A 12,374-nucleotide genomic window follows, 5' to 3' on the forward strand; every position below is an offset into this window, starting at 1 on the left:
CTGCCCAAACATTCTACAAAGACAACACTCCCCAGGACACATACAACCATGTCTCACAATGTCTCTATCTCTAAGCCCTTAAGGCAAACTGCCATACATCTCAATATACTGATCATTGGAGAGACTGTTGTGAGACACACTGATGCCTCCCTTACCAGGCTGAGCACAGAAACTGTCACAGTCAGTTGCCTATCAGGATTAAGTATCCTCCAGATCACACATGCACTTAGGACATACCAGTATGACTCTGCCGTAGTCTATGTTGGTATTAATGACCCAAGACATACTTCCCTGGACTATATGAACAGAGAGAGAAATGATGGAGCTTTTAGACTGTGTGTCTCAGGCAGGTATAAGCCTAGCATTGAGCAACACTGTACCTTCTCCAAGGATGATATCACAATACAAACAGAAGATGATTGACTTTAACAATTTGGCTTAGATACTGGTGTCATTCTAAGGGGGTCCAGTGTTTGTCAGATTCGGAGGACATGATTGACAGACCACACTACTTTGCTAGGGATGGTCTGCACCTGTCCTCATTAGGCTTTCAGATATTGGCCCAAACATTATCCACTCCTATAGTGCCTTTTTTTAGGTTAATACCTATCTGATATACCTTTCAGTATAGTAAATTTTATGCAAGATAAACTAAAGGTGTTACTGTTCAAGGCTAGGAGTCTCAAAAAAGCTCCACTCCCTGGAAACACTCCTCACCATGGAAACTGTCGACATCTGTGCAGTTACTGAGGCATGGTTTAAAGGATGGAAGGCAGCCCACCAGTACAAGGCTATAATGTCTTCCACACATGTAGACCAGCTACTGCACAAGAAGGGTAAGAGATGGAGGTGTATCAATCTACATAAAAAGTTGGCACATCCTAAGATTAGTCAAACAGTATGACATACTAGATCTACTCCATGTCCAACTAATCACAGCTAAAGGTGAAAACCGTATCCTTGCTAGCTATAGGTCCCTGTCTATGACCCAGGATAACCGTACTACATACTTCAATGTGCTGGAGTCAATCACAGTTCAGCCCAATACAATATTCATGACTAATTTCAACTATCCAACCATAAACTGAGATACATACACAGTCAATTCCTGGAGTTTGTCAATGGAAACACCTTGGAAAAGCTAGTCTAAACATCTACTAGGGGTGCAAATATCCTGTCTGGTACTCACAAATATGAGGGAATGTTGCACCCTCCCGTGTAATGTTCTCACTTGTCAGATCAGATCACAATGCCTACTAAACCTGGTGGGCTTCTTTGAGAAGATCACTAGAGCCATGGATGAGGGCAAAATTGTACATACTGCCTATCTTGACCTGGAAAATGTATTTGTCACAATATCTCACTCAGGTATTATAGACAAACTCACAAATTTAGGTGTAATTCCCCATATCACCCAATAGATAGCCAAATGGCAAACAGAGAGAACACATGAAGTTAGGGTGGGGGAATTCACCTCCACCAAGAGGCTTGTTACTAATGGTGTCCCACAGGGCATGGTAGTAGGACTTCCCTGTTTGGAATATACTTCTCTGAAGTCAAGGCAAATGTAGAGGGCCTTTGGCTCACCAAATCTGCTAATGACTGTAAGTTGGGTACAATCACTAAATCCCCCAAAAATATGGATATACTCCAGGAAGTTCTGACACAGACAAATAACTGGTGCCAGACCCATAGCCTAAAACACAGTGCAAAAATGCACAATCATACCTTTTGGAAAGACTACCACCCCTGAAAATCACAACATTGGTAACACTCCCCTAACAGCAGATCCAGTGGTAAGGGAATTCGGAACTCAGACGTTTTTTGTTTAAATAAGAAACATTTTCATTAAATTATCACATATGACATAGGCAATTATACATTTAACTATCCAGTCATTATCAGTAAAATATTATATAGCTCACTCAAATCCTGCCTTCTACTACACCTCATTCTTCCTCCAAAATATTTTTCTTCATGATTTGTTCCCACAATTTCCATTTTTTATATGTCATTTGCTCCTACCCTTTTTTAAAGGTCCCATTTCCAATTGTTTTACCTCTGCTACTATATTCACTATGTTTAGTAGAGTTGGTTTAGACTTTGATTTCCATTTTCTAGTAATTGCATTTTTGGCAGCTATCGTAATTAGACTCAGCAAGGCCTTATTATGTCTAAGCAATTCTGATTCTGTATCATAGCTCAAAAAATAATTTCCTTAGCTATACCAATTTGCTCACCCAGTATTTCTGATAGAGTAGCCTGCAGTGAATTTTCAAAGCCTACCAATTCATTACTTTTCCAAAAAATATTTTCCCAATTACCCCTTTCTTCCCCATCACATCCCCAACATTTTCTATCTACCTGAGAAAAAAAATGGAGTCTACTTGGGGTGTATAAAAATACCTATGTAAATACTTCTGAGCAAAGATCCTGAATCTTCTATGATTTGTTGCATATCTGGCAGCCATACATATATCCCCCTTTGTTTCTTTGTGAAATTGCTTATCCAAACTTTCTTTAAAATCATTTATAACCTTCTCTGATTGATTCTTATAGTTCTCATGCAATAAAAATTATCCCTTTTTTAACAACAGATTCTGTTCTAGAGTCTACTAAAAATTCTACCAGTGCTGGTCTTTCGCTTAGGATCCTCCAATTTCTTTCTCTTTGCCTATACTCTCATATCAATCCTTGATAAGCAAAGCAATCTGTAGCCTGCAGTCCAGATAAATTATTGGCCTCTTACCATTTTACTGCCTTTCTCTCTCTATTTGTTTCCAATACTTTGGTTCCTTTTCCAGTTTTCTCCTATAAATTCCAGCCCCTCTTGCATATTGTCTGGATCCCTAATTGCAGTCATCCCTATCAGCAGAATCTCCTTTCTCAATTCCCATGTTGGCTTAGTTCTTAGAATACTTTCTGCTACTTTATGAATATAATATTCTGTATGGCTAGTGTTGTTCTCCCTAAGGATCTGCATCCAAAATCCCAGTCTCTCCTTGATTCTTGAGCTTCCACCATTTCATCATTATCCTTTTCCACTTTGAATTATAGCTTTAAAAGTGTAGGTCTGAAACATCCCTTCAAATCAAGTATTCCCACACCACCTTGTTCTTCTGGAAGGATCAGCTTATTTGACTTGACTCTTGCTGTCTTCCCCTCCCAGATAAAATCCTTCAACTCTTTATTAATTTACTGTCATACCCAATGACGTTGGTATCACTTACATCTCTGATTACTTGGTAAAACACAGCAGTTATAGCACTGTGGAAATAGATCTAATACTACATTTCTTAGAATTAGTTTTAGAGAATAATATCTTTATCTTTGATGATGTTATTTATAGACAGGTAGACGGTGTTGCGATGGGTACACCGTGTGCCAACAGTTACGCAAATATGTTCTTGGCACAATGGGAAGAGAATGTACTATTTAAGACAGAGTCATTCAAGAAACATGTCCTGTTTTTTCGACGTTTTGTTGATGACGTTTTTATCCTGTGGCAGGGGACAATAGATGATCTAGAACTTTTTGTAGGGACTATGAATAATCTAACCAGTTTTCTTAGATTTACTTTGAACTACTCTGAGAATAAGATTGAGTTCTTGGATTTATATATTGAGAGACTGTCCAATGGGTTGATCAATACAGGCATATTTAGAAAGAACTGCTATAGTAATTCTCTGCTAATGAGATCAAGCATGCATCCGTCATTTGTTTTTAAAAATATTATCAGAGGACAAGCCATAAGGGCCTCCAGACTTAATCCTACAGAAGAAGGTTTTATTAGTGAACTTAATAACCTAAAGGATAGGTTATTGGAGAGAGGATATAGGACTCATGAAGTGGATAGGAATTTACAAGATTCATTGGACCTGAGGAGCACTAGTGCCGTACCATATTTTGGACCGCAGGAAATCATAAATAATCAGATAGAGGAAAGCAACATAAAACCCACTGTCAAGTTCACCACTACATTTACATCAGATCACTACATGGTCAGGGACATTATTAGCAGATTCTGGACTGTCTTCCAGATTGATGATGAGATTAGAAATATAGTTGGTGACACTCCGAAATTTCAATATAGAAATAAAAAGAACTTGAAGAGGATGCTCTGTTACTCTAATGAGACGCATGTGGATGCAAATCGAGGCAGTACGATGCCCTGTGGTCAATGTAATTTTTGTTCATACATAGACAGTAATGACACATTCACACATCCTGATACAGGACAAATATTCAGGACTGATATCACAGCAAATTGCATGACATGCAATATAGTATATCTAGCAGTATGCCAAGTATGTATGAGTTTCTATGTGGGCAAAACCAATAGAAAATTCAGAGATCGGATTAGAGAGCATATTTACAATATTAGAAAAGGTACACTGACCAATGCCTTAGCCAAACATGTCATGAACAATGATACATCACACACCTTCAGATTCAGAGTATTGGAAGTTATACCTGTTAGTATGAGAGGGGGAGACATCAGAAGCCACAATGAAAGCAAGGAAAGTGATTGGATCATACGCTTAAGAGCAGACTGTGGGGTAGGCTTAAATGAAAGAGCATCCATCAAACCACGGTTAAGGAAACGTAGAAAGATTAAGTAGAATATCTATATTAATATAATACAAGCTATTTTTCAATGCATTAAGTATGTGCGTATATATATATTCAGAATATAAGTTTAATTATTTATTTCATATATTTTTTACATATACATTCTCTACATATATCTTTCTTATATATTTTTTATATATATATTCATATGTATATATATACACATTCTTATCAGTTAGTGGAGGTGCTATTTAAGTCCTATTTTTTTCTCCATCTATGTACTTTTGAAAATTTATAATAGTATTTAGGTGAATACAAGATTAGTGACAATTGAATGAATACATATATATGTATACTTTTTATATCAGATTTTATATATTTATGATATTTATTAAGTTTACTTAAACACATATATACATATATATATTTTTATATATTTTTTGAACTTATACATGTCTTTTATGGAATTAAAGTATATATATATTTGATGATGTTTTTATGTTTAGGTTTTTGAAAATGTATAATATTTTATGTTACCCTTTTAAATATGTAATGAGCATGTTGCAATGAACTTTCAACTCAGTGTTGCCATTATATAAATAGAGCAACTATGATTGATTAATTTTGTAATAGACCTGAAGAAGCTACCTATAGCGAAAGCGCTTGTCTGTTTAATAAAGAATTCTACTGCTTAATATCAACATTCATACTCGTGGATTGATTCTATTCTTGGATGACGTTGATACTTTTAAGCTCTGCTTCACTCCTTGCCTACCACTACTTTGAATTTATTATTTTTTATTTGTTTGGCAAAGGAGTGTTTATCCAGTAGGTGGCTAGTCATCATTTTAGTTCTTAGAATACTTTCTGCTACTTTATGAATATAATATTCTGTATGGCTAGTGTTGTTCTCCCTAAGGATCTGCATCCAAAATCCCAGTCTCTCATTGATTCTTGAGCTTCCACCATTTCATCATTATCCTTTTCCACTTTGAATTATAGCTTTAAAAGTGTAGGTCTGAAACATCCCTTCAAATCAAGTATTCCCACACCACCTTGTTCTTCTGGAAGGATCAGCTTATTTGACTTGACTCTTGCTGTCTTCCCCTCCCAGATAAAATCCTTCAACTCTTTATTAATTGCTATCCACAACTTCTGCTCTGGTTAATAAAAATATGCCAACCCTACATATATAAACCTAAGGGATTAAAAACATGTTGACTGCTTGTATCTTGCTATCCATTTCCATAAAACAAAACTTCCAATTTCTGAGTCTTTGTATTACATTTAGTTTTAGTCTCTTCCCACATATCCTTTGCTGCCATAACAGAATTCTTTTTTATCCATACTACTATGTGCTTCATTTATCATGTCCCCATAAACATGGGTAATGCTGATCCAATTTGTATGCGAGTATATAGTTTACAGGTACTGTCTTTGTTTTATCTTCATTAATTTTGTATCCCAAAAAGACTCAAAACTATCTAAAAATGTTGCACAACACACTGAAATGCCCTTTTCTGGTTTTAACAGGTATAAAGTAATATCATCTGCAAATAAAGCCAGCTTTTCTTGACTAACATACCAGTTATAGCGTTGAATTTCTGAGTCCCTTACTTTCTTTCCCAATGGTTCTAAATATAATGCAAAAACAAAGGGGAAAGAGGACACCCTGCCTGGTTTCTCTGCTCAAACAGAACTTATCAGAGAGGAACACACCCATTTTAATTTTCACCTTCAATCCCTCATATATCCTCCTAATCTAACTTATAATTTTATCAGGGATTGCAAATGCTTCCACTGCCCTGCTCATAAAATCCCAGCTTAGTCATCAAATGCTTTCTCTGCATCAAGACCCAACAACAACTGTGGTATTTTCTTATATTCTGCTTTCCGCTGGATCATCATTGCTCTATTAATGTTGTCAAAATTTTGCCTCCCCTCCACAAAACTACACTGATCCATTTTATTCAATTTTGGCATCACATTTCCCATTCTTTTAGCCATTATAGACATAAACATTTTATTAGCATGGTTTAGAATTGAAATAGGCCTACATGGCTGGATCTGACGGGTCTTTACCATCTTTAGGTATTACAGCCACCACTGCTTTCTTTCAGGATGTTGGTGCTTCTCATTTTAAAATACTTTTAAACAAAACCTTCCAGACCTTTATTAGTTTTCCCTCTTAGTTTCCAAACTTCCACAGAATACCATCTATTCCTCGGGACTTTCCTGTAGATTGCTTGTACATCACCATTTTTATATATCATCTCCTCCTATCCTGTTAGCAATTGAGCTTCATCTACCTCTAACCTTGGCATATTTAATTTTCCATAAACATTTCCATTTGTACCATTTCTTGATTTCCATACTTCTCTGCTTTACACAGATTTTCATTAAATTTCCAAAATATTTGTAGTACGTACACACAATCTCTGGTTATCTTCCTTGTAATAGTTCACTAAGCTTGTCAACAACCCTTTCAACTTTCTGTTGCCTGAGTTGTTGCGCTAAAAGTTTTTGTGCTCTGGTCTTATTATCAAAAAATGGTTGCTTAACAGAAGTCTTTCTAAATTCATTAATATTATTCTATATAATCCCTTATATTCTGTTTAGCATTCTGCAGTTATTCCTCTTTTTGTTCTGTGAGATTTTCCCTATTCTGCAATACTTTAACCTTTGTCAGTCCCTGTAAATAATTTTGTTACTTCTGAACAATATCTCTCTTTCTTTTATTCTACCCTATTTTTAAACTCCACTTTAATTTTATCTCACTCCCTAGTTATATTTTCAGAAGAAATGTCTGTCTTCCCTAATAACCCCTGAATAACTGCCACTACCAATTCCTCAGATTCTTCTCTTTTTTAACAGATAGGTAGAAAAGTAGGAGTGTCTCATTTTTATTTCATTACCCTACATTTGTAATTTAGATATTATTGGTGCCTGATCTGAAATATTTATTGGATGCATATCAGAACTTTCAATTAACTGCACATGTTCCTGTGAAATATAACTTCTGTCTAGCCTAGCTCAGTTTTTCTACCTTGAGGAATAATATGTAAATTCAATCAGAACTCCTACTACTAAATTCATAACTCCCATGCCAAATATATTGATAAATTTCTTCAAAAATATATCCTGTTTTGTTATATTTTCCCTTCTGCCCCCCAAATCCCTCAGAGCCACACGCTCCAGGGATCTAAATCTTGTCATCACAATGAACAAAACATGCTGGAGGGATAGGTTCCTGACCCAGAGACTCCCCATACTCTGGAATAGACTGCCCATACATGTCAAGCAGAGCACCTCATTGGCCCTCTTCAAAAGGAACCTTGATGATTGGATGGGAAATAGGAAATTCACCCCGGGGATCATGTCAGTCGCCCTGCTAGACAGGGGCCCAGAGAAGTAAATATTGTGGGAAGAAATATCCAGGGAATTGTTATGGCTAGACTTGCATAGGCCTTAGGGCCGATAGCCTAGTACCAACCTATGAACCTAAATGCATCCTCACTGCTGCAAATTAAATTCCAGTCCCTACCTATAAGTAATATCTGAAAGCTGATTATTTATCCCAGAATTTTCTTAAGCTCCATTATAGCAGTTTTAGGTGAAATATAAATACATGCCAGTGTAATTCTCCTCCCTTGCTACTAGCCCCGTAAGTACTACAAATCTACCATTATTATTTTTCTTTTCTCTTTTATTACTATTGTAGCTCCTTTTGCAATATAAGTACTCCTCTTTTCCTTTGTCCCAGGTATTCTGCTGAATAACTATCCTGAAAACCTTTCTTTATCAGATACACATGTTCATTTCTTTCCAAGTGTGTCTCCTTTAGCATAGCTATTTGTACTCTACATTTTTTAATATTGTTCACTACTCTTTCTTTTTTGTATATATCTGTGAGACCATTTACATTTTGTCATTATGTTAAGAAATTATTATTCCCACCTGTTATGTTTAACAGCTTTTTTAAAGATCTGGTTTCAGCTTTTGCGTTACATGCATACACTGTTTGACAGGTTGATCTTTTATACAGTTGTTTGTTGTTATATCCATTTGAAGCTACATCACATCTTACAAAATGTTTTTGTTCTAGTGAAAACTCTCAAACAAACAAAAAAAAAAACAACCAACCAACCAAAAAAAAACCCCAGAGCACCCATAAAACCTAATAGCTGAGTACTAACAACCCAAACTATGTACATCTTCAAATATTGACATTTAACCCCCCTAATAGGAATAATTGTCCCAGACTTATTAAACTATAAGGAATGTTACCCAAGCCAATTCATATGGTACAGCGTGTGCTTCTACTTCTGCTTTTGTCTTATATTTATTTCTCTCCCAGATTAGAAAAACACTTGAATGCATTCATAATACATAATCTCTTAGCCACTAAAAGAAATAAGTATTCTGTTTTTATTCCCCCTTATCAGATTGTCTCCATAAAGAGATGAGAACCACATACACAGCTGCCACTACTACAAGCACTCAATTATTTGACAGTGGAAACCTTTTTATTATATTCAGTGTTTTTTTTATTTGCTTCCCCCTTAAAATTTGTTACTAGATCAAGCTGAGGGCTTTAATCCAGTCATTCATTTATGCAACAGTAAGAAAAAGCATATCAATTGTTCTTGTGTCATGCTTTTTTGTCCAGACTTTTCTTCTTTTTTACATTGCAGTCCCCACCTACCTTTCTTAAAACTGAACAAGGGGAAAGAAAGAAGGAAAAAAAAACAGGGACACCTGTTTACTTTAGTATCCCTATTACACTTGAAAATAACTAACAAAGCTTTACCTTACTTTACAGCATGCAGGTTATATCATGCATTATAAAAATACTAACGTTAAGAACAAAATTTTGTTTTATTTACAGTTAACTCTTTCCTTCCTCTTCCTCTATTCTAAATGTTCTTCCAAACATTAATGACATGAAGTAGGGCAAATGCTTTGGAGCCCTCTAAAAGTTTAACAAAGTCCAATATTTCCAGATTTTCATGTTCTGTCATGTTTCACTAATATAATTAATGCTTTATAATCCCATATTTATTTTTCAGTTTCTGAGTTGCTGGTATTCCTCTTGTTGATCTCCATCTCCCAAATCCAGTTTCTGCTTCATTTCAACTCCTGTGCTTTTTTTCTGTCTCTCAAGCATTTCCCTTTGAAACACTGGAAAAGGTTTCACTGGCACAGTCTCTCTATGGGCTTTATTACCAGAAGAACAAGAAGCATTGATAGCTCAAGTTTTGTTGGACAAAATTTTGTAATTCCTCCTTGGCATGTTCTGCATCAAAATAAAATTATTTTGACCCTCCAGGAAAGAATATTCTGAAAATAGTCGGCTACAGCAGCTTGAATCTCATGCCTGCTTCTTGACATCCCCCGATTACTGGAATAGATTTACTCCTCTTCTGCCTGGTGTGCAGTAAATAATCATTTTCTATAAACTTTCTACTGTCTCCCCCTTTTAGTACTTTGTTCTTTTACCACAGTTTTGTCAGAATCAACTCTTTCTGCTGGTAGGATTGCATGTTTACAATTAAAGGTCTCGGTTGCTTTCTCATGGCCAGGTTTGGAGCATGCACACAATGCAATACCAGTTGTTGTTGTCTTTTGGTTTTTCCCAGTTAGGGGTCACCACAGCAGAACTCCGGTCTGCTAATGATTGGCAGTAGATTTTCACGAACGCCGAGGTGCCAGCTCGACATTCAACCAGTATAGTTGCTTATTTGTGCATTCATAAAATGAATACAGTCTGTTCCTTCCAGCTTCTCTGGTACAGCAGAAAATCTCAGGTTTTCCCTACGTGCTCTGCCCTCTAATTCTATTATTTTTTTGAAACATCTTTTCTTCAGCAAGTCTCATACCTGGCCACCCTTTTCTTCATTTTGACCTCTGATTTTTGCAGTCTTATCACCACATCTGAATATCTGTTTAAAGTTTCTTCCATTTTTTCCAGCCTTTTATTTGAGTTTATATACTTATTCAGTGTTTCATTTATTTTATTCATCTCTGAGTACATTTGACTTCTTTTTTCCAATAGGTTACAGGAAGTCATGTCTTGCAAAAAAGCTGGAGATTACATTGCTTTTGCTGAACAGCTGCAGAATTCTTCTCAGTCAGCGTTTTCTCCTAACCTTTTGCGATTGATTTTCTTTCAGGTTTTCTATATTTCTTTTTTTGCTGGCATCCAGGCAGTGCACATACTAGCCAGTTACTGGAATGTATCACCCCCCCCCCACAAAAAAATAAAAATAAAAAATAACAAGTTCACTGGCTGTCTTTTTGAGTTTCTGTTTTCACACTGGGACAGCTGAAATGTTTCCATTACAATTAAAGTCTCTGGCTATCACCACATTTCTGTTTTTGAATAAAGCTCACTTGATAAAAAAAACTTACATTTAAACCTGTGCAGTGATTTAAATGTTTTGCTTTAGAAGACAGTCTGACTCTCATTAGTGGTGTCTTTAAGTGATAAAATACAATTAAAGACTGGCTATCACCACATTTCCTTTTGAATATAATGTTATAATGTCTAGATACTTTTTGGCTGTTTTAGCTCCTATTCCTAGAATCCAGTAAGTATTTATGAGAGTGTAATGCTTTTTATCTATTTCTGTTACCACAAATCCCAGCATACCATTCTTATCAGAATAAGTGTCAACTATTTTAGGTAAACTTAGTGTTTTCTTCCAAAGGATAAGAACACCTCTTCTTTTCAAACTAAAATGAGGACCTACTAGAATTAAACAGTCTTTTATTTGCAGCCTGCCTAAATCTTCAGTCACAAGATGTGTTTCTTGCAAGAAGACAATATCTGCTTTATGTAATGTTAAATACATATTTAAAAAGTTTCTTTTTAAAGGGTTATTCAACCCATTAACATTTAGTGAAAGACACTGATATCTTGGCATGTGTGAGAACAAATGGTTTAAAAGCTAATGAATAATGGTTTAGTAAAATTAATACAGATTTGACATATGTTATGACAACTTGTTATGGACAGACATTCTAAAACTAGTATTTAAAAATCTAAGTTAAAAACATTTTCATCCTCTAACATGGAATAAAAGATTCCTGGTTTGATGAAAATTTCATACAAACCATACACTAACAACCCACACCTCTGCCTAATCACAAGTCTTTGCTACTGCTTATTTAGATATAATAAAACAACATGAATAAAATAGGATATACTCTAACTATATAAGTTATGCTTCTAACATACATAACAGAAAACTAAACAATTAGCTTAATCTTATAAAATCACATTTAGGATAGGAAGCCACAATAATTATAACAGTTGTCTTATTTATTTGTAAGTGTGTTCATATTACTTACTTAGTAATGTGTTATTCACTACTTTCTTAAAACACGATTCCCCTAATTCTAGGACTTTTAAATATCCTATCTACAAAACAACTAATAACTATACACATAGTATACTACACTGACTATCATAATATACTGCTGAAGTGTTATTTAGAGTATGTGGGATAATCTTTTACTTAAGCAATCCTGTATATTATGTATAAAAGCTTGATGTTTATGTCAGTGTTATTAAACATACCAATATAAAGTGTCTGAAATAATTATCTTTATTGATGACAATGTTGGCTGGGTATACCAGAATTAAACTTTTGGTGAGATAAACTTAATTTAATTACCTGTGCTTACATTTAATTAATTACAGGCTGCCATGATGCATATGTATGTTGTCAATAGGTTACAATGGTATTTATTTTTATGCAAGCTACACTATCAAGGGATTTCAGGTTTATGTGTGCAGT

At 35.2% G+C, this 12,374-nt stretch overlaps 1 protein-coding gene across 2 annotated transcripts in view; it reads right to left on the bottom strand.

Moving 5' to 3' along the window:
• Nucleotides 1–12,374, bottom strand: part of DUSP29 (dual specificity phosphatase 29) — a 754,020-nt gene that overhangs the window by 303,282 nt on the left and 438,364 nt on the right. The window lies entirely within an intron of this gene.

This window comes from Protopterus annectens, chromosome 14.part0, assembly GCF_019279795.1.
Source record: "Protopterus annectens isolate FY-2018-M chromosome 14.part0, PAN1.0, whole genome shotgun sequence".
In the NCBI taxonomy this organism is placed as follows: Eukaryota; Metazoa; Chordata; order Ceratodontiformes; family Protopteridae; genus Protopterus; species Protopterus annectens.